At 43.4% G+C, this 26,325-nt stretch overlaps 1 protein-coding gene across 2 annotated transcripts in view; it reads left to right on the top strand.

Moving 5' to 3' along the window:
• PLXDC1 (plexin domain containing 1) overlaps positions 1-26,325 on the top strand; it is a 424,334-nt gene that overhangs the window by 356,904 nt on the left and 41,105 nt on the right. The gene's annotated exons all lie outside the window — the stretch shown is intronic.

The raw sequence follows: 26,325 nt of genomic DNA, 5'->3' as shown, positions 1-26,325 counted from the left end.
TCCTATTTCCCTCCTTCCGTCTTTCCCTCCTTCCTTATTTCTTTCTTTTCCTGCTTCCTTCTTTCCTTCTCTCCTCCTTTCCCTTCCTCCTTCTAACTTTCCTACTTTGTTTCCCTCCTTCCTTCTCTCTGTCTCCTATTTCCCTCCTTCCTTCTTTTCCTCCTTCCTTATTTCTTTACTTGCTTCTTTCCCTCCTTCCTTCCCTCCTTCTTTGTTTCTCTCCTTTCTTCTTTACCTCCTTCCCTCTTTACCTCTCTCTCTGTCTCCTATTTCCCTGCTTCCTTATTTATTTATTTCCCTCCCTCCTTCTTTCCCTCCCTCCTTTCCCTCCTTCCAGGAGAGGAGAGAGAAAGCTGGTTCTCTGCCCCTCCTCCTCCCACCCTCTCCTCCTGTGTTGGTTCTGCCCACACTCCCCACCAGCATTATGTCTTCTCTCCCCCCTTCTTTCTTTCTCTCCTTTTGTTCCTTCCTTCTCTCTCTCTCTCTCTCTCTCCTGTTTCCCTTCCTTTTTTTTTCTTTCCCTCTTTTTCCTTCTTTCCCTTTTCATTCTTATCCTCCTTTTTCCCCCCTCTTTCTTTCCCTCCTTCCTTCTTTTTTTCCCATCACTCTCTTTCCCTTCTTTCCGCTTTCCTTCTTTCCCTCCTTTTTTTCCCCCTCCTTTCTTTTCTTCCTTCCTTCTCTCTCTGTCTCCTATTTCCCTCCTTCCTGCTTTCCGTCTTTCTTTCCCTCCTTCCCTCCTTCTTTTCATCCCTCCTTCTTTCCATCCCTCCTTCTTTCCGTCCCGCTATCCTTTTTTCCCCTCTTTCCTTCTTTCCCTCCTTCCTTTGTCCTTCCTTCTTTTCCTTCTTTTTTTCCCTCCTTCCTTCCCTCCTTTTTTTCCCTTTCTTTCCTATAAAAAATAATAAAATTTTAAATTGTAAAAAAATGTAATAAAAACCTACTGACATCAGTGGCAGAACTATGAAGGGTCCCCGGGCTTGGGGCTGCTCAGTCCAAAATGCCCGGGCCTATTTTTTGTCCCAGTCTGCGCCTGTTTCACTGGGTATATGTGAGGGTTTACAACCACTTTAAAACTGCAATACCTGTGTTTGTGTGTGTGTGTTTGTGAGACTCACGCCGTAATCTTGGAGACCAAACAGGGCTTCAAAAAACACCCCTCCCTCATTCCAATCATTATTAAATATGGACAATCACCACTTTAGCAAGAAGTATCAGACATCAAAGCTGTAGACTTATCATGAAGCCCATAGCCAGCAAAGAGACATCCCCATATCCAGCAAGAGACATCCCCATATTACGCAAAGAGACAGGCTCATTTCCAGCAAAGAAACAGGCCCATATCCAGCAAGAGACATCCCCATACAACAAACAGATTCCAGCAGCAACATACCGCAAACAATCCAGCAGCCAATCCAGCCCAGTCCAGCAAACAGACAGTCCCATATCCTTCAAGAGACAGCCCTATATCTAGCAAGAGATATCCCCTTATCCAGCAAAGAGACAGGCCAATATCAAACAACAGACAGCCCCATGTCTAGCAAGAGACCGCTCTATATCCAGCAAAGAGATGGCCTCATATCCAGCAAAGAGATGGCCTCATATCTAGAAAAGAGACAGCCCCACAGCCGGCACACAGACAGCCCCACAGCCCGGCACACAGACAGCCCCACAGCCGGCACACAGACAGCTCCACAGCCGGCACACAGACAGCCCCATATCCAGCACACAGACAGCCCCATATCCAACAAGAGACAGCCTCCATTCAGCAAACAGCCCAATCCAGCAAAGAAACAGTCACAGGCAAATTCCCAATCATCAGCATTGGCAGTTCATATACCACAGAGACTTGTCTCCCACACGGTCGATCTGCTCCACACTTCTACACAGCAACTTCACTGGCATAGTGGCACCAAAACAAGCTTCTGGTCAGGGAGAGGTGTAGCAGAGTGCAGATCACTTCGCCTTCCACTCTCTCAGGCTGTTGCAGGAGTTAAGCTGTATCGCCCACCCACCTGCCTGCTCTGCCCACCAGCCTGCTCCGTCCTCCTACCCACCTGCTTCACCCACCTGCTCCACCATATGATCACTCTGATGATGCAGTGGGCTTTGCTCCCAGTGCCTCCCACACTGTCTCTGGTGGAGGTGCCAGAACAGCAGAAAAAAACCCCTGGTGATAGCTTTCCTTGTGTAGGATAAGACAAGCCCCAATAATATCCATTCGGCCACTGTGTTGGCTATATCCTCAACTAGGCCCAGTATGCAGCATACATGTGGGGAGGAGGGAAGGCTATGCCCGAGACCGAGTGGATAATCCGAACTACTGACTCCCAGTATTGGGCAATGGCAGGGCATATCCAGAAGACACGAGTAAAACCCCCAGGGGTTGAGAGCATCTCTAGCAGTTTTGAGGGGTATTCGGATCCACTGTAGTGGTTGAAATAAGCTCTGTGAACTATCTTAAATTGAAAAAGTTTATCCCTGAGAGAGACTAGTTGTTTAACCAATTGCCGCCCAGCCTATAGCCAGATGGCGGCCAGGCAAACAGCTTGTCCCTCTGAGTGGACGCCATATGGCGTCCTCTCCGGAACTCTCAGTGCGCATGCCCACAGCGCCGCGCGATCTGTCACTGGCCGTGTACCTCGGACATGGTCGTTGACAGATCTGTGTACCGGCCCCGTTGTCAGTACCATGTGACCAATCACAGCAGGTCAAATGACAGTTGTATACAATGGATGGCTTCCTTTCATGCCATCACAGCTAATCACACACAAAAAAAAAAAAAACAAACCCTGAATGAATTGATTTTATTCAGGTAAATGCTTGCTTATAGCAAAGTAATGCTTTGCTATAAGCAAATTGTGTAAAAGAAAAAAAAAATACTGATCACTTCCCCAAAGTAGTACAATGTTACTACGGTAACATTATGCTACTTTGGTAATAGTACAATATGAAAAAAAAAAATCTTAAAAAAATTGAAAACAAATTTTTTTTTTTCGTACGGTCACCAGTCAGTGTCCCTGATCACCGCCATGCCACTTATATGATGACGCTGTACTGCACTGGTGACAGTATGTAAAAAAAAAAAAAAAATAGTGAAAATTATTTTTTTTAATTTCTTCATTTTCCGAAAAATAACCAAAAAATTACAACTTCAAAAAACTTGCCATGCCTGTTATGAAATACGTCGGACTGTCTACTTTGCAATAAAGGGGTCATTTGGGGGATCTGTACTGTTCTGACATTCTTCGACCTCAAGAAATTACATTGGTTGTCAGTACTTCAGGATTGATCAATTTTCAGATACTGTATATCCCATAGTTTGTGAACTCTATAACTTTTCTACAGATTAAATAATAAATACTAATTTGGGATATTTTTACCAAAGAAATGTAGCAGAATACATCTTGGCCTAAATTTATGAAGAACAATTATTTATTTGCAAACTTTTATAACAAACAGAAAAACTTTTTTCAAAGTTTTTGTCTTTTTTTGTCTTTTTTTGTTAATTTAGCAAAAAATAAAAACTCCAGAGGTGATTACAATACCACCAAAAGAAAGCTCTAGTTGTGAAGAAAATTATAAAATTTTAGTTTGGATACAGTGTTGTATGTCCGCGCAATTGTCATTCAAAGTGTGACAGGACTGAAATCTGAAAATTGGCCTGGGCAGGAAGGGGGTAAAAGTGCCCTGTATGGAAGAGGTTAAAGAGTTCCTGCCTTACCTTTAACAGATTGATGGCCGAGCGGGACCTTCTCTCTGGGTGGACGTCACATGATATCATGCCCGGACACAGTGTATTACCAATCAGGGTAAAGAGCCATTGACTCTCTTGACATGTGATCGCCCATGTGTCCAATCACAGGAGATAACAAATGTAAACTAAGACCGGTAACTTGTTACCGGCTTCTTCTCCTCACACACAGATCTTGTGTAAGAAGGAGAACCTGGGAACAGTGAGTTACCGATTTAACCCCTTCTGTACCGTGCCTTGATCACTGTAAAGCCTGTCACAGCAACCATGAGTGTATCTGTCAAGCGCATCCTTCAGTACAAACTATCAGTGTACCTGTCACTGCACCCATCAGTGCAATCTATCAGTGTACCTGATACTGCAGCCACCAGTGCAGCCTATCAGTGTACTTGTCACCACAGCCATCAGTGCAACCTAGCAGTGTAAACTATACAAAATTCATCCACTAATTAGAGATTTGCTGAATTTTATGTCCCTGACCAAAACATCTGTGTGGACGATTCCCTTGTCCACTTCATTGGCTGGTTGGGAATCAAGCAATACATTCCCAGTAAAAGGGGCAGGTATGGACTGAAGCTCAACAAGCTGTGTGAACAAGCCACAGGATAGATGCATGCCTTCCATGAGTTTGAAGGTAAAGATTCCCAGCTCCAGCTGCCTGAGTGTCCAACCTACATTGGCACAAGTGGAAAAATGTCTGGGATTTGGCATTTCCAGTGTTCAAATAGGGGCATCACGTTCACCTGATAACTTCTACACAAATCTGCCCCTTTTCTGCCACCTGTACCTCCAGGAAACCTTGGCCTGCAGTACCACCCAAAAAAACAAGAAGGGCTTCCCACAAAGTCTGATGACCACAAGGCTCCAAACGGGGGGGGGGGGGGGATCAGCGAGTCTGAGGAACAAGGAAGTGTTGGCCATTAAGTGGAGGGATAAGAGATGTGTATGACCTGTTTAAGTGGAAATTTATGGAGGATGCGGTCCTATCCAAAAGCCTGAGTGTATCCAGGATGCGTATGTCACCTAACAAAAGTCAACGGAAAGACCCGCTACCTTCCTCAAATGTATTTCCTTCCTCTGATTGTAAAATGTTGCTCATGATGTCTGCTCACAGAAAGAACATTCCACCCACAAAAACAGGCTGAAGGTGGCAAAAAAATGTCAGGTATGCAGCAGAGGAGAGACACTAGTTTTTATTGTCCTCAATGTCCCTCTGCACCATCCGAGAGCTTCCAATGGTACCACACGTCACTAAAATATTAGGTATAGTGCACATATTTCTAATAGCCTGCCATTTCTAATAATTGTGCTGATCATTTTCTTGCTTCTTCAATTGACCATTCCGCTGCCTTCCACCTTAACTGACCCTGGCCTGCTTATCACTGATGCCTCAGCCAGCCATCTGGATTGTTTGTAAACCAGGTTTCTGCCTTCCACCTGAACTGACCCTGGCCTGTTTATCGACAGAGCCTCTGCCTGTCATCTGGATTGTTTCTAAACCATGTTTCTGCCTTCCAACTGAACTGGCCCTGGACTGTTTGTCAACAATGCCTCTACGTGCACTAACCTTGGCCTGAAATCTACCATGTTTTTTGCCTGCCACTTAGACTGATCTTTTGCCCTGCTACTGTAGTAGTGGGATTCAAGATAAAACAGGGGTCTCATATATGTTAGGGCAGGGCTTGACATTTCCACTTGCCTGCTCGCCAATGGTGAGTGGAAATTATGGTGGAGGTGAGTGTGTCCCCCAGGGCCGTCTTGCTGAGCAGGCTCGGAGCTCAGGCCGGATCCGTCATTGGCACTGGGAGCCGTCAGACTGCTCAATCGCTGAGCGCAGTGAAAGCAAAGCAAGGAGTGTGTGCTGTGCTCTCTGCCTCCCCCTAGAGTGAAGTACCCGGATCTGTGAGTGAACAATGAAGTACTGCAACTTTTTTTGGGGGGGGGGTGTACGTGTACATGTGTGTTTGTGTGTGCATGTACAATTGTAAGTGTCTGTGTGTATGTACATGTGTGTATCTGTACATGTGTCTGCGTGTATGTACATGTATGTGTGTGTACATGTGTCTGTGTGCATGTACATGTGTGTGTGTTTGTGTGTATGTACGTACATGTGTCTGTGCGTGTGTATTTCTGTGTATGTACATGTATCTGTGTGTATGCGTGTCTGTATGTGCCTGTGTGTATACATGTGTCTGTATGTGTGTATGTGTCCGTTAATGCGTGTACATGTTTCTGTGTATGTGTTTGTACATGTCTGTTTGTGTGTACAGGTGTCTGTGTGTGTTTGTTGGTGGCAAGTAACTCTAAGGCCTGGCTAGTAGCTCAGGACTTGAAATTTTAAGCCCTGTGTTAGGGGGTTCAGAGTAGTGTTCCGTGTAGAGAAAAACCAGTTTGTTTTTTCTCAGGGTTTTGTAATTCAGGGTCTGGAGTCCGGAGGCTTTGAAGAGATGAGAAGGGGGTGAGAAGAAGCCTCTACCCCTGTGCCCAGGTCATACCTGATCAAGGCTCTAATCCTGATGTTCATGCCTGCTGCCCAGACCAATACTTTGGCTGTGCTGATTATATCTCTGCCTGCTGCCTGTAATGATCCAGGAATTTTAATGGACCATGTTGCTGTCTGCTGCCTGGACCAATACTTTGGCTGTGCTGACCATATCTCTTCCTGCTGCCTGTACTGACCCTTTCCTGTTTATCAAACATATTCCTATCTGTTGCCTGGATGATCCCTTTGGCTGTTGCTGCTTGCTTCTTGGACCCATGATCTCCTCTGTGGACAAGTGCTCTTCTAAAACCACAGGTCTCACACAAGTGGTATTACCATACTCAAGAGCCGTATCAAAATGTATTTTAGGGTGTAATTCTTGGTATGTCCATGCTGTGTGTTAGAAATATCTTATAAATTGACAACTTTGTGTAAAGAAAATAATTCCTTGTTTTCTTTCCACATTTTCCAAAAATGGGTGGAAAAATAATGGCATGTTCAAAAGACTCATTATGCCTCATAGCATATACATTGGGGTGTTTGCTTTCCAAAATGTGGTCATTTTGTAGGGGTTTTCATTTTCCTGGTACTCCAGGACTTTCAAAAGTGTGATAGGTAGTCTGGAAATGTAATGTGTAATTTATGTCCCTAGAACACCTGAAGGAGCTCCTTGGATGTTGGGGCTCTATGTGGCTATGCTGTGAAAAGTATCACACATGTGGTATTGCCATACTCTGGACAAGTAGTAGAATGTATTTTGGGGTGTAATTCTTGCTATGTCCATGCTGTGTGTTAGAAATATTTTATAAGTTGAAAACTGTAAAAAAAAAAAATAATAATAATAATTCATGTTCTTTCCACATTTTGTGGGAAAAAACCCCCAAAAAAACCAAAACAAAAACGAACATGTTCAAAAGTGTGATATGTAGTCTGGAAATTTGATGTGTAATTTATGTCCCTAGAACACCTGAAGGTGTTCCTTGGATGTCGGGTCTCCCTATGTCGCTAGGCTGTGAAAAAGCCTCACATGTGTTATATCAACATACTCAGGGGGAGTAGCAAAATGTATTTAGGGGTGCAATTGCAAGTATGCCTGTGCCATGTAAGATAAATAAATTGATAATATTACAATTTTGTGAAAAAAAACCCCCAAATTTTGTTGCTTCATTTTCCAAAAAACTGTGGGAAAAAATTACAACTTCAAAAAACTCATCATGCCTCTTACTAAATACCCTGGACTGTGTACTTTCCAAAAAGGGTCATTTAGGGGGTATCTATACTGTCCTGGCAATTTAGAATGAAATTAGATAGCAGTCAGTGCAGGATTGATCAATTTTCAATGATACGTACAATAGCTTGTAGACTAACTTACACCCAGACTAAATAATATACACTTGTGTTATTTATACAAAAGAAATGTATCAGTATAAATTTTGGCCTAATTTTATCAAGAAAAACTACTTAATTGCAAAAGTTTAAAATAGAAGCTAAGAAAAACGTGTTTTTCTTTTTCAAAATGTTTTTGTGTTTTTCCGCTTATATCGCAAAAGAATTAAAAACCCAGTGGTGATTGAATACCACCAAATAAAAGCTCCACCTATCTCAAAAATTATAAAAAATTTCATATGGTACGTGCTGCATGACTGAGCAATTGCCATTCATGACGTGAGAGCACTGAAAGCTGAAAATTGACCTGGGCAACAAGGGGGTAAAACTACCCAGTACTGAAGTGGTTAAAGGGAAAGTCCCAGCTCTAAGACCAGTCATTGAGGCCAGGTATTTCAGCCAGCAATCTTCACCAAAGTAGGGTCAAGTAAGTGAAGGCGACCATGCACAGGTGATTATAGAGTATAGACATAGGTTTAACAGAGCATTCCATCCGAAGGACCTCCTCAGTCTAAAATAGAGAAGGTTAAACGGGAGCAAAAAAATTTGCTAACAAAGGCATGGGATAATTGCCAGCAGGGTGGATAAAAATCAATGATTTTTTTTTTAAAAATTGGATTTTTTTTATTTATATCGGATTTTTTTAATTTAAAATTGGATTTTTTTTATTTAAATCAGATTTTTTTAAATAAAATGCTTTTGAGGAAAATATATTACCATCCAAAGGTTATTCCATCATGAAATAAAGATTAGTTTTTTAATTTTGTAGAATAAGGCTGTATATGTTTAATTTTTTTGGTAAATAAATTCCATTAAGCCATTCACAATGTCATGCTCTTCCAGAGGTTTTTGTAAGATTATTGGGCAGTTTCTCTGCCTACAAGATATTATCACAGATGCTTGGTTTACTTTTTCAGTTCTCAAAACTGAATTTGACTCAGCGGAGATCATATGCCTCTTCTTCACAGCAAAAATGTAATAACATGAACAGAGTTAAGAAAAAGACCTTAATCCTAACTTCTACAAACCTATGAATACAGAATCAACTCCTTCAGTGCTAAGTTTCAAGTTCAGTGAATAGACTAGAAACAATATTTTTCTGATTGTTTGGAGTGGAATAGATCTGCACAAGAAGAAAGTGAAACTAAGTGTGAGGAGGAAGGGGCTGACAGTCTAAGTCTCTTAAAATATATATACCGTATTTTTCGCTCCATAAGACGCACCTGACCATAAGACACACCTAGGTTTTAGAGGCAGAAAACAGGAAAATAAATATTCGGAACCAATGGACTGCAGGCATAGTACAGGAGATGACCAGAGACTGCGGACATAGTACAGGAGATGACCAGAGACTGCGGACACAGTACAGGAGATGACCAGAGACTGCAGACACAGTACAGGAGATGACCAGAGACTGCGGACACAGTACAGGAGATGACCAGAGACTGCGGACAGTACAGGGATGACCAGAGACTGAGGACAGTACAGGGGATGACCAAGAGAATGCGGACACAGTACAGGGGATGACCAGAGACTGCAGACACAGTACAGGAGATGACCAGAGACTGCGGACATAGTACAAGGGATGAGCAGGGACTGTGGACAGTACATGGATGACCAGAGACTGTGGACAGTACAGGAGATGACTGCTGACCTTTGGGGAGGGGGGGGGCGGGTACCTGAATTTGACAGGTACCCGCTCTTACTTTCGCGGAGTTGTTCTTTAATTAGTGTCCGCTCTGCAGTGGGACCTTACCTGTACCTCTATCCATCCGTGCGCTGTCTTCCCGGCTTCTGTAGTGTGGGCGCTCGGCTTGACAGCCGGGTGCCCAGTGCGCATGAGCGAGAAGCACTGCACTTTGTGATTGGTCCAACGGCTTCTGGGACCTGTCATGTGTCCCAGGTGCAGCCTTACCATTCACAAAGAGCACCGCTTCTTGTGTATGCGCACTTGGCACCTGGCTGTCAAGCCGAACGCCCACACTACAGAAGCCGGGAAGACAGCGCGCCGTTGGATAGAGGAACAGGTAAGGTCCCGCTGCAGAGCTGAGCAGCTGGCCTGGTATTCTGACACGGCGGCGGTGGAAATACCAGACCAGCCACTCCATATTTGCTCCATAAGACGCACTGACATTTCCCCTTTTTTGGGGGAAAAAAGTGCGTCTTATGGAGTGAAAAATACGGTATTTTGTTTAGAGAAATTAGTTAACAAACATGGATGTTTGTTTAAGCAAATAACATATGCTGTAATGTTATTGTTTCAGTTGAATAAATCTATTTAAATTGTTATTATTAAGGTAATGATTATTTTTCTCCTTCCTAAGTACAACAGAAAAGTTGTCCAAATATGAATGATTAACCTATTAAACTGGGGATAAAAAAAAACTAATATGAAAAGTTGTTATTCTAAAAATCTTCATCTACTTGCATATTAAAGTTATACCAGCAAGAATTAGTCTTTATGTGGAAAACTATGATTTAAATCAAGCCTTACTGACTAGTGATTTAAATCGTGATTTAAATCAGTTTGATTTAAATCAAATCCACTCTGATTGCCAGTATCTGAAAAAGTGCAAAGTGGGAACATTGTAATTGATATGAATTGTGGAGAAAGAAAGCAGTCTGCATTGGTCTACTGGTGGGAAATAATTTTTTTTTTGTAGTCCAAGTAGGGTTGAGCCAAAGGGCAATATTCAGGGCAACTGTCTGTGGACTGCGAGATTCAAAGCCTAGTCCCACCCTCCAGGCCATGAGGGTGGTAAGCATAAGTGGAGTTAGGGGGAATGAGCCCTTGCACCCTGAAAAAGAATGGATTGAAGGGCCTCTAGGGAGGACATCACCACTACCTCTAGGGCCGTGGCAGTGTTAGATGTGTCAGGGCAGAGCCACCAATGGGCGGTAACGAATTGTGAGACCAGGTAGTATTTATAGCAGTCCAGCATAGCCTAACCCCCCTGTGAAGAGTGCCTCATTAAAGTGAATGACTTGTAATGTGGCGAGCAAGGACCCCACAGAAAGGATAGCAACTGGTTAAGTTTGGCAAAAAACATTTTGGGTGTCCGCTGGGGAGAGTGTATAAATAGGTAAGTAAATTTAGGTATTATCTTCAATTTAAGAAGATTAATGTGACCTAATAACAATAAATGGCAAATTTCCCTGTGACTTGAATTGGCATCAAGTTCAAATCAACAAAATCTGTAGCATTGAGACATCAGGAGGGGCAAGGGCCCATGCCCCGGGGTCTATTGGGAAGAGTTGTGACTTGGTCCATAACCTCAGAGAAAGTGTTGAGAACCTGGAAAGCGATTTGCAAAGTTGGGTCAGTGACAAAAAAAAAAAAGAGCAGGTCATTAGCGTACAGGGCCACTCTCTCTGTAAAGAGAGACAATTTTTTTTTTCTGTTTACAAACGTTTTTATTTTGCAAAATAGACTGTAAAACAGTACAGTTTCAAATGATATTAACAGCAAAAACAAGGCACTTTTGAAAAGTCCAATACATAAAATTATATTAATATAAGAAAGAGAGGAAATAGAAAAAAAAGTAGATTGCAAGTACATGAAATGTGTGAACGATTAAGTAGGCTAAATGTTACTTCTGTCAGCAGTATATACCAGTCAATCCTCACTTGGGATGTAATTAAACATGTAATAAATGTCTATAATCCTTCCAAGATTCCCATTTTTTATCAAATAAGCGCATCTTATCCAATAGGGTATAATGAATACGCTCCATGAGCATCACAGCATCAACTCTATGCAAAACGGAGGCTAAGGGTACAGTGTTGGACTTCCAATGTGAGGCAATAGCCCACAAAGTTTCAATACAAATAGTATGTATCAATCTCATAATGTCATTAGAGACCCCTGTGTTATGAGCCCCCAATAAACAGGTCTGTATAGACAATTGCACTGGGATACCCACCAATGAGGTAGCCACCTCAGATAACTTGCGCCAAATCAGAGATATGGTCGGGCAGTCTCAAAATATGTGAACCAAGGTACCTGTGAGGCCACAGCCCCGGAAACATAAAGGGGATGTTTGTGGGAACAATACATGTAGTCTTGATGGGGTATAATACCATCTGGTTAAAACCTTAAGGGCAGTCTCTCGAACTGAAAGAGATCTAGAACACTTACATATGTTATCCACCATGGAATCCCAGTTCTCATCTGAAAAAATGATACCGCTATCCTCCTCCTATTTTTGTCTATATAAAGGAGGTGTAGGCGAGGAACAGATCAAAAATTGGTGATAAAGATCAGAAATAAGACCCCCACCCCCAGGAGAGTCACGGCTGATACGTTCAAAAAATGAAATCTGAGAAGAGGGTATAAGGCTAAAATGTGATTTAAAAAAAATGTCTAATCTGTCGGTAATGGTGGTATTCACGAAGAGGAACATCAAAACACGCGTAGAGCATATCAAAAGTAATATAAGATCCTCCTCTTTGAAAGTCAGATAATCTAATGAAAGTGATCATAACACCGACGAAACGCTTAAGGAGAGGAGAAGGCTACAGTAAAAGTAGGTTCACCAAAAAATGAGGCACCTGGGGGGACAGAAGAGACCAGGTTTAATTTAAATTTGTATTGGGACCAAAGTGTCAGTGAATGAGTCACTATGGAGTTATGAAAAGTAAGTGATCGAGGGGAAATTTTGGACCACAGAATACCCGGTAAGTAAAATGGGCGTATAGATTGAGATTCAAATTTGATCCACGGGATCTGAGGGTTAATTGTTGCCCATTGTGATAACTGCGCAAAGCGAGCTGAGAGATAATATAGCCAAAAATTGGGAAGCCCGAGACCTCCCATCCGTTGAGAGCGGTACAAAACCGATGAGGTAAAACGTGGACGTTTATTACCCCAGATAAAGTTGTAAATAGTCCGCTGAAAATGATCCAAAAACGTTTGAGACTGGGACTGGAAGTGCTCGAAAAAGATAAAGTAGTTTAGGAAAAATATTAATTTTAACCGCTGTGATTCTACCTAGAAAGGAAATAGGGTAACCATGTCAACTCTTTAATAGAGTAGAGAGATGTGATATACATGGTGGATAATTAACAGCAAATATATCCTGGTATCTAGGGGTGAGATAGATAGCCAAATAGGAAATCCGATCCGTAACCCAACGAAATGGAAACAAACTATGGAGAGATGCACCTAGGGAATCAGGAACATTTACAGGCATAATCGCCGATTTGGTAAAATTAACAGTGAGACCTGACGCTATAGCAAAGTCGTTCAGTACAGCACATAAATTAGGCAATGAAGTTAACGGATTAGTAAGGAAAACCATAACATCATCAGCATACATGCATATTTTGAAATGTGAAACTAATAATGGATAGCCAGAGATATCCGAATGTGATCTAATTGCTATTGCCAAGGGTTCCAACACCAGCGCAAACAAAAAGGAGTGATAGAGGACAGCCCTGACGGGTGCCTCTACCCAATGTAAAAAAAAAAATCAGAATTACAACCAGGAAGCCTTATTCTCATTTTAGGAGAATCGTATTGTAACAGACCGCCTGACAGTACCTCTATCAGTCCCCTGATAGAGCCTCCCCAGAGTGCGGAGTCTAAGTACCAGAGCACTTGTTCACCAGGGCCCCTGATGGTGGGGATGGACTTGGAGCGCTCCTGGACCAGGTCGCAGCTGCTAGGTATCTCTACCAGAGGTAGAGGAGTCTGCCAAGGGCTCCAGCGGGTTAAGAGTCTGATGTGAGGGAGCCCAGGGATCCCTGACGGATGGATGGACGGATGAGCAAAGTCAGAGTCAAACAAGCCGGGTCGGTAACTAGCGGGTCGGTGAGGCACAAGACGATAGGCAAAGGATAGTCAGGTTACACGCAGGGTCAATACCAAAAGATCAGATCTATAAGGGAACATCCAGGAGCAGAGTCAGGCAAGCCAAGGGGTCAGGACAGGAGAAGGCAACAAGGTCAGACAATCCAGATCAGAGTACTCACAACACAGGCAACAGGATACAAAAGACCATTCGGCAACAAGTGCCTGTGCAGGGCTAGTTTAAGTAGCCCGCCCTGCACTTGACAGGCGCCGCCTAGGTCCCAGTGCCTGCCTAGTACTGTCAAGACGACAGGTGCGCCTGGGTCCTAGTGCCCTGCTACCTGCATGTCTTGACAGACGCCTACGCATGTGTAGACCCATGCGTCGCAATGGTCCCTGACACGTATAGGGCGTGTATACCAGCCAAAAACTCATCACTGAAGCCCATTTTCTGTAACAAGGAAAACAAATAGGGCCAATGAACACTGTCAAAGGCCTTGTCTTTGTTCTGGCTGAGCAACAGAACCTCTTTGGAGTGTAAATTAGCATCTTGAATAACATTTAGTGTAAGGCGAATGTTATCAGTAATAAATCTGTCTGGAATAAAATCCGATTGGTCCAGAGAGACCAAAGAGGAGATAATAGGGGCCAGCCTGTTTGCCAAAATGCGGCTAAATATTTTCAAATCAATATTACTGAGATTGGTCTTTAGTTTTGTGGTAAATGGTGGTCTCTCTGTGGTTTGGGTATTAAAGACATATTAGCTAACAGCATCTCCTCTGGGAACTTACCACATCGCAAGACATCATTAAATAAAGTTATCAAATGGGGAGCCAAAGTTGGGGCAAAGTGTTTATAAGAACTAGCAGTGAATCCGTCAGGACCCGGCTCAGTAGAACTTTTTAGCGCGCTGATCGCACAAGTTACTCTAGGGTACAAGGGGCATTAAGAGAAGCTATCTGAGAGGGTGTGAGAGCAGGGAGGGGTATAGAATCCAACCATGAATCGGAAGGTGGAACAGAATTCAACAATGGAGGAGCTAAAAGGTTAGAATAAAAAACTTTTCAAAAATACCCAAAACCTCTTGGGGCAGAGATGAAATATTGCCCGAGTTAGTGCACAGCTTATAAATATGCGGGGGGCATAGAGAGTGATTCAGTTTCCTTGCAAACATAGTGAATGCGGAGTTACTGTGCAACAAGAACGAGGCCTTCGACCAACGGAGAGCTTTCAGTATTTTGGGAAAGTAGGGTATGCAATTCTAAATGCTTTTGAGATACTGTTTGTTAAGAAGCGATGGATTACCAATGTGACTTCTATAATGTGCTTCTAATTCTCGGGTAAGTTGTAGAATTTGCTGCCATCGTTTTCTATTTCTGGAAGATGCCATAGAGATAAGGCGTCCACGTAGGACCGCCTTATGAGCTACCCATAATGTGGCTGGAGATATATCAGGGGTAGAGTTAGACTGAAAGTATTCCCGAATGGAAGCAACCAACTCTTGGCGAGAGTCAATATCCGTAAGCATCGAGTCATTAAGTCTCCAAGAGTAGGGGGTAGGTGCCAATCCTATAAACGTGATTGATAAGGCTATAATATTGTGATCTGGCCAGTGGCTCAAGTGAATGCAAGCTTTCCTAGAGTTAGCTAATAAAATAGAGGTACAATAGATATAATCTAATCTAGCATAAGAGTCATGTGGGTGGGAATAAAATGAATAAACTCTGGCTCCCGCATTATGTGTCAACCAGCTGGAGGGTAAACCAGCTGGGTAAACCAGAGGGTAAATCCAAGTGTCAACCAGCTGGAGGGTATCCAATTTTTTGGTAAGGGATTTTGGGAAAGCCTGGGGAGGATTGTGAGGAAGAGCTTCGGTCCAAAAGAGGGTTTGCTACTAGGTTAAAATCGCCTCCCACCAGTAGATGAGGGGACAAAAACCTATCCAAAATATAAAAAAATTTAGAAAAGGAGGCTTGTGCTGAATTCGGTGCATAAAGATTAGCAATCGTGAGTTCACGACCCAAGAGGGTGCCTTTAAGAATGATAAACCTACTATCCGGATCACGATACACATGTTGAACCTCAAAGGGGAATGAGTTATGTAGAAAAATAGCTACTCCTCTACATTTAGAGGAATATAAGGTATAATACCCCTGCTTATAGGATTTGTGAAAATATGTCGGATGTTTTGCGGCAGCAAAATGGGTTTCCTGTAGTAAAACGATTTTAGCTCCTAGTCTTCTATATTGGAGGAAGGCTGTTTTGCGCTTATTTGGTGAGTTGAAACCCTGGACATTATGTGAAATACATTGAATTCCCATAATATGCAAACATTATAGCTATCAACATAAAAATAAAAATGGAAACGACATCTCCTAGGATTATTAGACTAGAGATAAGAATCTGTAAATCCATATCAGATTTAGTTATAAACAATAGTACCAATCTGGGGGATACCCAGACCCCAATATGGGCGTTGCGACATCCCCAGGCCGGCACAAAACCAACATCATGTACTAAAGTTTTAAAAAAAGAAAATATAAGAAGTAATAGAGAGGGAGCCATAATAGCTCCTACAATTAAGGGGATAGGTAAGAGAAATGGATCAGGTGGGCAATTTGCCAAACCTGAAATAACAAAAATTTCAAACATCAAAAGGGCCAAATGGGCCCAGACCCTGTTTCCGTAAAACACGGAAAACGGAGTCGCCACAATCAGGCGGTGGCACCTCCGGCCATGCCGGAGACAGGGTGGAGTAATGTGTTCAAGAGTTTTGAAACCATAAACTAATGGGCGGTGTTAAGAGGGTCCGAAGACCCTTGTTAAACTTTAACACATCCAGATTGCTATGGGAGAGCAAACATAGTTATCAGAAATATAGAAACCTCTGAACAGGGACCACCAAAATTCACATCCTAACGATGTGTGGGAAACAAAATGAGTGAAATCCCTGTATCTCGGTATCCGTCTCAGTTATAATATACTGAAGAGCAGATGGACCAAAAAGCTTTCTCTGAGAAAATAGAAAATTATATTATCAAAAAGGGCCAAACTGCCCAAATCCCACCACCCAAAAGCCCAGGAAGTGGAGATGCCATTCCTCATCAAGGCGGCGACATCTCCGACCAGGCTAGATTGCAGAATGGGGTCATCTGTCAGAAACCTCCATAAACATAGGGGTGGCAATAAAAAGAAAAGGGCCCCAAAGACCCGTATTGAATTTTTATAGGTCTAAATAGCTATATATTAGATCAGAATTAATGATATATAAACATATACCCATTTGCAGCATCTTTCAGAGAACTTATCAAAACAATGGGTGACATGCAGGTGAACAAAATCTTTTCAACCCGGTTCTTGACGGACTCTCCTATCTCTTCGTGGAGATGGAGTATGCCAGATAGGAGAGACCCGAGGGGTAGAAGGTGGACGTTGAGGAGATGGGGCGTCCGCCAGGCCCAATTTGGCCAAGATTTCTCTGTCTTCAGAAAAGGAATGTGGCTATATACAGTTGCAAGAAAAAGTATGTGAACCCCTTGGGATTACGTGGAGTTTTGCATGAATTGGGCATAAAATGTGCTCTGAACGTCATCTAAGTCACAACAATAGAAGAACACAGTCTGCTGAACATAATATTACACAAACATTAGATGTTGCCATGGTTTAATTGCACATAACATGTAAACATTCACAGTGCAGGGAGGAAAAAGTATGTGAACCTTTGGACTTAACAACTGGTTGACCCTCCTTTGGCAGCAATAACCTCAACCAAAGGTTTCCTGTAGTTGCAGATCAGACCTGCACAACGATCTGGAGTAATTTTGGACCACTCCTCTTCACAAAACTGTTTCAGTGTAGCAATATTCTTGGGATGTCTGGTGTGAATCGCTCTCTTAAGGTCATGCCACAGCATTTCAATCGGGTTGAGGTCAGGACTCTGACTGGGCCACTCCAGAAGGCGTATTCTGTGCTGTTGCGGCCATTGTTTTGTTGAATTACTTGTATGCTTTGGGTCATTGTCCTGTTGCATCACCCATCCTCTGCGGAGCTTCAGTTGGCGGACAGATGGTCATACGTTTTCCTGCAAAATATCTTGATAAACTCTTGAATTCATTTTCCCATCAATGACAACAATCCGTCCAGGCCCTGAGGCAGCAAAGCAGCCCCAAACAATGATGCTCCCTCCGCCATGTTTTACAGTGGGGATGAGGTTTTGATGTTGGTGTGCTGTGCCTTTTTTTCTCCATGCATAGTGTTGTGTGTTCTTCCCAAACAACTCAATCTTGGTTTCATCTGTCCACAGTATATTTTGCCAGTAGTGCTGTGGAACATCCAGGTGCTCTTTTGCAAACTTCAAACGTGCTGCAATATTCTTTTTGGACAGCAATGGCTTCCTTCGTGGTGTCCTCCCATGTACTCCATTCTTGTTTAATGTTTTCCTTATTGTAGATGTGTCAACAATAATGTTAGCATATGCCAGAGATTTCTGTAGGTCTTTAGCTGACACTCTAGGATTCTTCTTTACCTCATGCAGCATTCTGCACTGTGCTCTTGCAGTCATTTTTACAGGACGACCATGCCTAGGGAGAGTAGCAACAGTGCTAAACTTTCTCCATTTGTAGACAGTCTGTCTTACCGTGGACACATGAACATCAAGGCTTTTGGAGATACTTTTGTAACCCTTTCCAGCTTCATGCAAGTCAACAATTCTTGATCGTAGGTCTTCTGAGAGCTCTTTTCTGCGAGGCATGGTTCACATCAGACAGTGCTTCTTGAAACCAGTAAACCCAAAACAGGTGTGTGTTTTTTAAGGGCAGGACAGCTGTCAGCAACACACCCAATATCATCACACTGATTGGAGTCAAGGTTGGTTCACTCCTGGCTCCAATTAGCTCTGGGAGAAGTCATTAAGCTAGGGCCTCACATACTTTTTCCTCCCTGCACTGTGAATTTTTACATGTTATGTGCAATTAAACCATGGCAACATCTAATGTTTGTGTAGTATTATGTTCAGCAGACTGTGTTCTTTTATTGTTGTGACTTAGATGACGTTCAGAGCACATTTTATGCCCAATTCATGCAAAACTCCACGTAATCCCAAGGGGTTCACATACTTTTTCTTGCAACTGTATGTGCTGCCATTATGTGGGACTATCAACTTAAAAGGGGAAGCCCCATTTATAGCGGATCCGAGCCGAGAAAAGGGCAGCTGTAATTTCTCAAATTTTTCTACGTTTTTCCAGCTGGTGAGACATCTGGACAAATTTGTAAAACTGAACCTTCGAAGGTGATCGTTGGGGTATTACGAGCAGCTCTAAGTATGTCTTCTTTGGTCAGGAAATCCTTCATACATAGAATGTCCCTAGGTGGTTTATCATTAGGAGGTTTAGGGCGTAGGGCTCTATGGATACGCTCATAAGCGAAGGACCCAGGGTTGCGATCCGGAAGGAGTGATTGGAATAATTTGGTTATAGCTTGTGAAAGGTCAGACACAGACTCCAGGATACCCATGACTCGCAAGTTATTTCTGCGATTGCGATTATCAAGATCCTCCACCTGTGCCTGTAATTGTGAAAAGGCCGTCTGTAATTGGTCGTGATCTCTGGACAGTTCACTATAAGCCAAGCTGAGTTCATCATGTTTGGTTTCCAAGCGGTTGGTCCTGGAGCCCAATGAGGCTATTTTCTGGGATAGGACGTTAGTGCTCTTATGAAGTTCTGATTGGAATTTAGCTGCTAGTTTAGTATACATAGTTTCCAAACAAGATTCCAAGTCCCCCTTTGTGAGTTGCTGTGTACATTCACTGATCAGAGCTAATGGGTGAGCTGTGGTATCCTGCGTAGGCTCAGACGGGGATGTTCGTTCTGGAGACGTGCTGCAAATCTCGTGTGTTTTAAGTAGGTATGTTGTAAGGGACTTTTGAGCTTGTCCCCTTTTTTCTTGGTGGACGGCATACAGGAAGTCCCCTGGGGGTGATCAACTGAAAATTGGATAGCCAAGGAAGAAAATAACCCCAGGAGACCTATAACGCCCAAAACAGGTTTAGGGTTATAGTTACATAGAGGCTGTCAGGCTTATCCGCAGAAACTTTATATTGTAAAAATAATTAGTAACCGTGAAGGTGTAGAATAGACATAGGCCGTGGTAGACATTAGTGATAAAACTCAAAGATTAGATGTCAGCTCCAGCTCCCACCCTCGGGCCTGAGAGGGACAAGGGCCCGTGCAGAACAAACGTCCCCTGATAGTGATCCCAAGGTCATCTAGGCCAGACAAAGGGAGCCCCAGCACCCCTCCGGGAGGTGGTATATAGGCCTCAGCAGGTATCCAAGCACAGCGGAGGCCGAGACTACAGAGGGAGGTAGCTCCTGGGACAATGAGGGGGACCCGATGGCCAGTAACCGTCTGCCCCCCTGCCTCCTGTACTCACTGCGGCCCATTTGGGATGAGATCTAGGACAGAGTAGGCCGCACTAGGCCGCAAACGTCCGCCGCAACGGGGGGCGGCAATATACCACGGCACTCCTCCTATCTGATCTAGGGGATGTAGAGGGCGCCTCCAATGCCCTCCGATGATCTACCGCCGCCTGAATAACTGCGGATGAAGGTCCGAGGCGACGGAGCCCGGATCAGGCGGCCGCGGATATCCTCCACAACGGACGGAGGCAATATTGCCCGGAGCCCGACACCCAGACACAGGGGATGCTGCCCAGAGCCTCTGCAGCCCCGCTGGAGTCCCCAGCTGCACGGATGGCAGCGGATTAGAATGCTGGCGCCGGAGCTCCGAACTATGCGGCTGCTCCGGTCGCCACCAAAGCCAGACAAATTTTAAGGCACTTGATTTTGGGGGAGATGTGAGGGCCCTTCACCACAGATTCCATGGCGATGGCAAAAAGCGCAGTGGGCAGCCCTGCTGAGTTCCTCTGTATAGCACAAACAGCCGAGATAAGCAACCTCCCAGTTTGATGAATGCAGTGGGGTGCTTGTAGAATGTACGTAGCCATTTTATAAAGCAGAGAGGAAAACCCATTCTCCCGAGAACCTCCCATAAGTATAACCACTCTACTGTATTGAAGGCTTTTTCGATATCAAGGGAGGCCACTACTCTGGTACCCTGGTTAAAGTGAGAGACATGTATACCGGTGAAGAGTCTACATACAGTTAGGTCCATATATATTTGGACACAGGCACAATTTTAGTTTTTTTCTGGTATTTACCAAAACATATTCAAGCTATAGTTATATAATGGATATGGGCTGAAAGTGCCCACACTCAGGTTTAATTTGTGGGTACGTACATCCAAATTGGAGGAAGGGTTTAGGAATTACAGCTCATCCCCTTTTTCAAGGGACCAAAAGTAACTGGACAATTGAATCAAAAGCTGTTTCATGGCCAGGTGTAGGCTACTCCTTCGTTATTTCGTCATCAGTTATGCAGCTAAAAGGTCTGGAGTTGATTCTAAGTGTGATATTTACATTTGGAATCTATTGCTGTGAACCTATATGCGTTCAAAGAAGCTTTTCATGCAAGTGAAACAGGCCATTGTAAGGCTTCAATATGAAAAAAAAAATCCATCAGAGAGATAGCAGCAACATTAGGAGTGGCCAAATCAACAGTTTGGTACATTCTGAGGAAAGAAAAACGCACTGGTGAGCTCAGCAACATAAAAAGGCATGGACGTCCACTGAAGACAACAGTGGTCTTCAGAATTCTCGAATTCAGATCGCAGAATTCTCTCTATGGTAAAGAAAAACCCTTTCACAACATCAAGACAAGTGAAGGACACTATCCAGGAGGTGGGCATATCAGTCAATGTCTACAATCAAGAGAAGACTCCAGGAGAGCAAATACAGAGGGTCCATCACAAGGTGAAATCCATTCATATGCCTGAAGAATAGAAAAGCTAGGTTAGACTTTACCAAAAAACATCTAAAAAAGCCAGACCAGTTCTGGAAAAGCATTCTTTGGACGGCTGAAACTAAGATGAATCTGTACCAGAATGACGGGAAGAAAAAAAAGTGTGGAGAAGGCTTGGAACAGCTCATGATCCAAAGCGCACAATGTCATCTGTAAAATATGGTGGAGGCAGTGTGATGGCATGGGCATGCATGGATTCCAGTGGCACTGGGTCATTGATGTTTATTGATGATGTGACAGAAGACAGAAGCAGCCGGATGAATTCTGCAATGTTTAGAGATATACTGTCAGCCCACTTTCAGCCAAATGCAGCAAAGTGGAATGGACGGCACTCCACAGTACAGATGGACAATGATCCAAAACACACTGCAACAGCAACCCAGGAGCTTTTGAATGAAAAGAAGTGGAAAATTCTGCAATCTAAAATGATAATCAAGCGAGCGCTGTTTAGACAAAATAAATAAATAAAAGCAGCTTGCAAAAGGAAAAAACCTCTAAATCATTGATATCAAAATTGCAGCGCTAAAAACACAAATAAATGACAACATATCTGACTTAAAATGCAATGTAAAGTGACAAGTGATATTAAAAGCGCTGAATATGAGCGCAATAAAGTGACAGTAGTGCGTCGTCTTAAAATAGACGAGTAACAATGACATAAACGCACATCATAAACAATTCCACTAGAAATGTGCTGGTGCACGAAACGAGTCAGAGAGGAGCTTGCTGCGCTGACATCACATGCTGCCAGGTTCACTAGGTTTTTTTTTCTAGTGGAATCTCTGCTATTTCCAGCATAAATCTATTGCATTGCTGATATAATTTTGCAACTCTGCATATATTCTTTACATATACTGGACTAAGCAGCTGTATTTACTGCAAATATCTGATAACAGCTGCAATAATATTTTAAGCTGCTATACCATTGGCTTAATAAAATATACTACACCATCTTAGCTTTTATTGGTGGCTTATTCCGGAAGCTGCTTAAAGGTGGATATCCAGTGTTGCTGACCTGCTATGAAGTCGGGTGTAGGTTTTACCAAGGAGCTGTCCCAGTGTGCTGTGAGGGTCCCACTGAGAGATCTGGAGTCCGTTTCCAGGGTGTACTGAGTACCTGAGAAGTGCCTTATCCCTACCGGTTCCTAGATGACCACTAGTGCCCTTCTGAATGTCATTTACATGCGCAATTTGATTGTGCGTCTGGTGAGTGCTAGCACACCTCTTTTTCTTATCCACAGAAGTCACGAGCACCTTATTTATGCAATTCCAGTGAGAAGCGACCAATATCCCCATACACTGGATGTTATAAGCACCTATAAGGAAAAGTTCATCGTGAACTGCTATACCTTTATGATGTGCGTTTATGTCACTGTTACTCGTCTATTTTAAGATGCACTACTGTCACTTTATTGCGCTCATATTCAGCGCTTTAAATATCACTTGTCACTTTACATTGCATTTTATGTCAGATATATTGCCATTTGTGTTTTTAGTGCTGCAATTTTGATATAGAATATTCTGCAATGGCTGAGTCAATCACCTGATCTCAACCCAATTGAGCATGCATTTCACTTGCTGAAGGCAAAACTAAAGGCAGAAAGACCCACAAAGAACAACCAAAGACAGCTGCAGTTAGAGCCTGGCAAAGCATCAGAAAGGAGGAAACGCAGTCTTTGGTAATTTCCATGGGTTCCAGACTTCAGGCAGTCATTGCCAGTAAAGGATTCTCAACAAAATATTAAAAATGAACATTTTATTTATGATATTCATTTGTCCAATTACATTTGAGCCCCTAAAAATGTAGGGTACTGTGTATAAAAATGGTTGCAGTTCCTAAAATTTGAACTTGATATTTATGTTCAACCCCCTGAATTAAGGAGTTAATGACAGAAGGAGTTAATGATGGCAAAGACCTCCTCAGTTGTAATGGGGTGTACCAAAAATTCTTCTTCCTTATCTGAAAGCCAGCCCAAGCCTACTGAATTGAGAAGAGGATACATGCAGGAAGGGTAAGAATCTAAAAGGCAAGGAGGAAGAATATAGGTGGCTATAGTACTTCCTGAGCTCCTGCAGAATGCCTTCTGAGGAGGTGATTACCGACCCATCTTCAGCTTTGATCTCAGGGATGATAGTGAGGGGCATGTCATGCTGAGATAACATGGCTAAAAACTTCCAGTTTCCATCCCCTTGCTCAAAAAAGGTTTGTTTACACTTATTAAGATCAAGCCTCATGACCTAAGACACCTGTAGATGGAGTTCTTGCCTGGTGGATATGAGGACATCAAAATCATGTGGCAGCTGTAGCATTTTCATCAGCCTGAACAGCAAATCGAGTTCCATCCTGGAGAGCTTAGGTGCAAGAAGCCTGCTCATTGTGGACTGCGTCAATGGCTGAAACATATTGCACCCCCGTGTATGCCTTAAAGGGGAGGGCAGCTTATCAGAAATGTCAGGGTGTGAGACCCATTGGTCTGGTAGGTGCCACAAGGAACTAATATGTAGCATCAACCCTGTAAGGTTAACTCCATGGACAAGTGGTTGAAAAGACCATTAGGGAGATACCTGGCATGCATCCTGGATTTTCACCAGCAGCATGGGGTTGGAAAAGGCCAAGTCTGTGGGATGACACCCGGGGTGATGTAGAGAAATGTGAATAGGCTCTAGAGGAGAGATGCCGCCATCTCCAAATTTCCATAAAAGGTCTGCTGATGGTGCCTTGGACACCAGGTAGCCTGAAGCAGGCTGTCCGGGCATAGGTCTATCTAAATCTGGGGATAAAATAGCATTAAAGTCACCCATTATTAACAGTTTAGCAGGGGAATATGGTTACTTTCTCCAGCACAGTATATAGGAGGGAGTCCGAGAAAGGAGGGGGAACATACAACACAGCTATAACATAGTGCTGGTGCCATAGCATCAACACCACAATTATATATTTTCCCTGAGGGTCCATATGCACTGCTTCCACTGTACAGGGGAGCGACTTACTAATAAGAACTGAGACCCCTCTAAAGAATGTAGAATAAGTAGTATGAAAACATTCTCGGATTAAAGGGTTTTTTTTAACGCTAGGAGTTTACTGCCCATTAGGTGCGTCTCTTGTAGTAAAATGATATGGGGGTATGTGGTTTTAGATATTGAAACAGGCGTGCTCTCTTAAATTTGGAGTTCAACCCACAGACATTCCATGTTAGAATCTTAACTGTTTAAAACCTTAGCAATGCCATGGCGAAAATTTGGAGGGAAGGGTTGAATCAAGGGACAGCAAAAATAGTGTGAGCCAACACACAAGAACAGAAAAAACATGCAAACAATATATCCCAAATGCAACTGTGCTTACCCTGACCATGCTCAGCCTGACTCAGAACCAAGAGGCCAGCAGAGCAGGGGCCTTGACCCTAAACAAAACTAGTCACGGCAAAAACAGTGTCCGGTGGAAGGAGCCAGACAAGAGACCAAGTAATCCCTCATGGTGCAATTGGAAGACTCAAAAAGTGAAAACTTGTTAAACTGTTCTGGAGGGTGAGGAGGTCTTCGAAGCCCAGTACCATGGTTAGGAACTTCTCAGCAAATTCAATAGGCTGGGAACCCTTCTCTGCAAGGCCCAGGATCTGCAAGTTGTTATGCCTGAGGAGGTTTCCTATATCAATAGCCTTCTCCTACAAAGCTTTAACCTGCCTCTAGAGAACATGGCGTTCCCTAGAGTTTGCCTCTCTGATTATGTCCTCTACCCGAGAGATCAAAACTTCTCCATGTCCTGACAGATTAGGCTGCTTCCACTTTGTTATAATACCACTAACAGTTGACCATGGAATATTTAGTAGCAAGGAAATTTCACAGATGGACTTATTGCACAGGTGGCTACCTATCCTGGTACCGTGCTTGAATTCATTGAGCTCCTGAGAGTGATCCAGTCTTTCACAAATGTTTGTAGAAGTAGTCTGCATGCTTAGGTGCTTGATTTTATACACCTCTGTCCATGGAGGTGATTGGAATAACTGAATCCAATGATTTGGAGGGTTGTTACAATACTTTTGGCAATATAGTGTATATCTGAAAATTGAGCAGTTGAGACCCTAAAATGCAGGACACTGGTATGACATATGGCAGTGATTAGGATGCTGATATGGGGTATGGCAGAGATTAGGACACTGGTATGAGGTATGAGGGTGATCAGGAAGCTGGTATGGGGTATGGCGGTGATCAGCACGCTGCTATGGCATATGGGATGATCTGAACCCTGGTATGGGGTATGGCAGTGATCAGGGTGCTGGTATGGGGTATGGCGGTAATCAGGATACTGGTATGGTGGTAATCAGGATACTGGAATGGGGTATGATGGTGATCAGGACACTGGTATGAGGTATGGTGATGATCAGAACGCTGGTATGGGGTATGGTGGTGATCAGGACACTGGTATGGGGTGATCAAGATGCTTGTATGAGGTATGGTGGAAATCAGGATGCTGGTATGGGATATGGTGGTGATCAGAGTGCTGGTATGGTGTAGATCAGGTGCTAGTATGGCGGTGATCAAGGTGTTGGTATGGCATATGGTGGTGATCAGGACATTGGTATGTTATATGGTGGTATTTTTATATACACTAGGACAGGGGACAGGGCTGGTTGCATTGTTTATTGTCCCTACACTGGGGCAGTGATCAGGGACACAGGGGCAGTGACCAGGGACACCGGAGTGGCTTGCACTGCAGTCTGTAAGTGTACAAGTAGCCTGATAGGCTGCTGTACACTAACAGGCTACAGGATCACTTCTCTCTACTGTCACAGTGAGAGCAGAGAGAAGCTATCTTTAGTTTCACTTTGCTATGTTTACTATGTGATTGCTCTGATTGGACACAAAACACCATGTGATTGCCCAGACACATCGGTAATATGATCCGCTGTGTTCAGGCGATATACTGATCACTGGGCTTCCAGATGCTCGCTCTGTGAGCTGCGTAGGAGCCGCTGATGTACAGGTACGTTAGCCCGCATCAG

This window comes from Staurois parvus, unplaced genomic scaffold, assembly GCF_062004578.1.
Source record: "Staurois parvus isolate SC_StPar_1 unplaced genomic scaffold, SC_StPar_1.0 ptg000983l, whole genome shotgun sequence".
Lineage (NCBI taxonomy): Eukaryota > Metazoa > Chordata > Amphibia > Anura > Ranidae > Staurois > Staurois parvus.
Note: the sequence above shows the minus strand (reverse complement) of the source record. Positions and strands in the feature narration are given on the sequence as shown.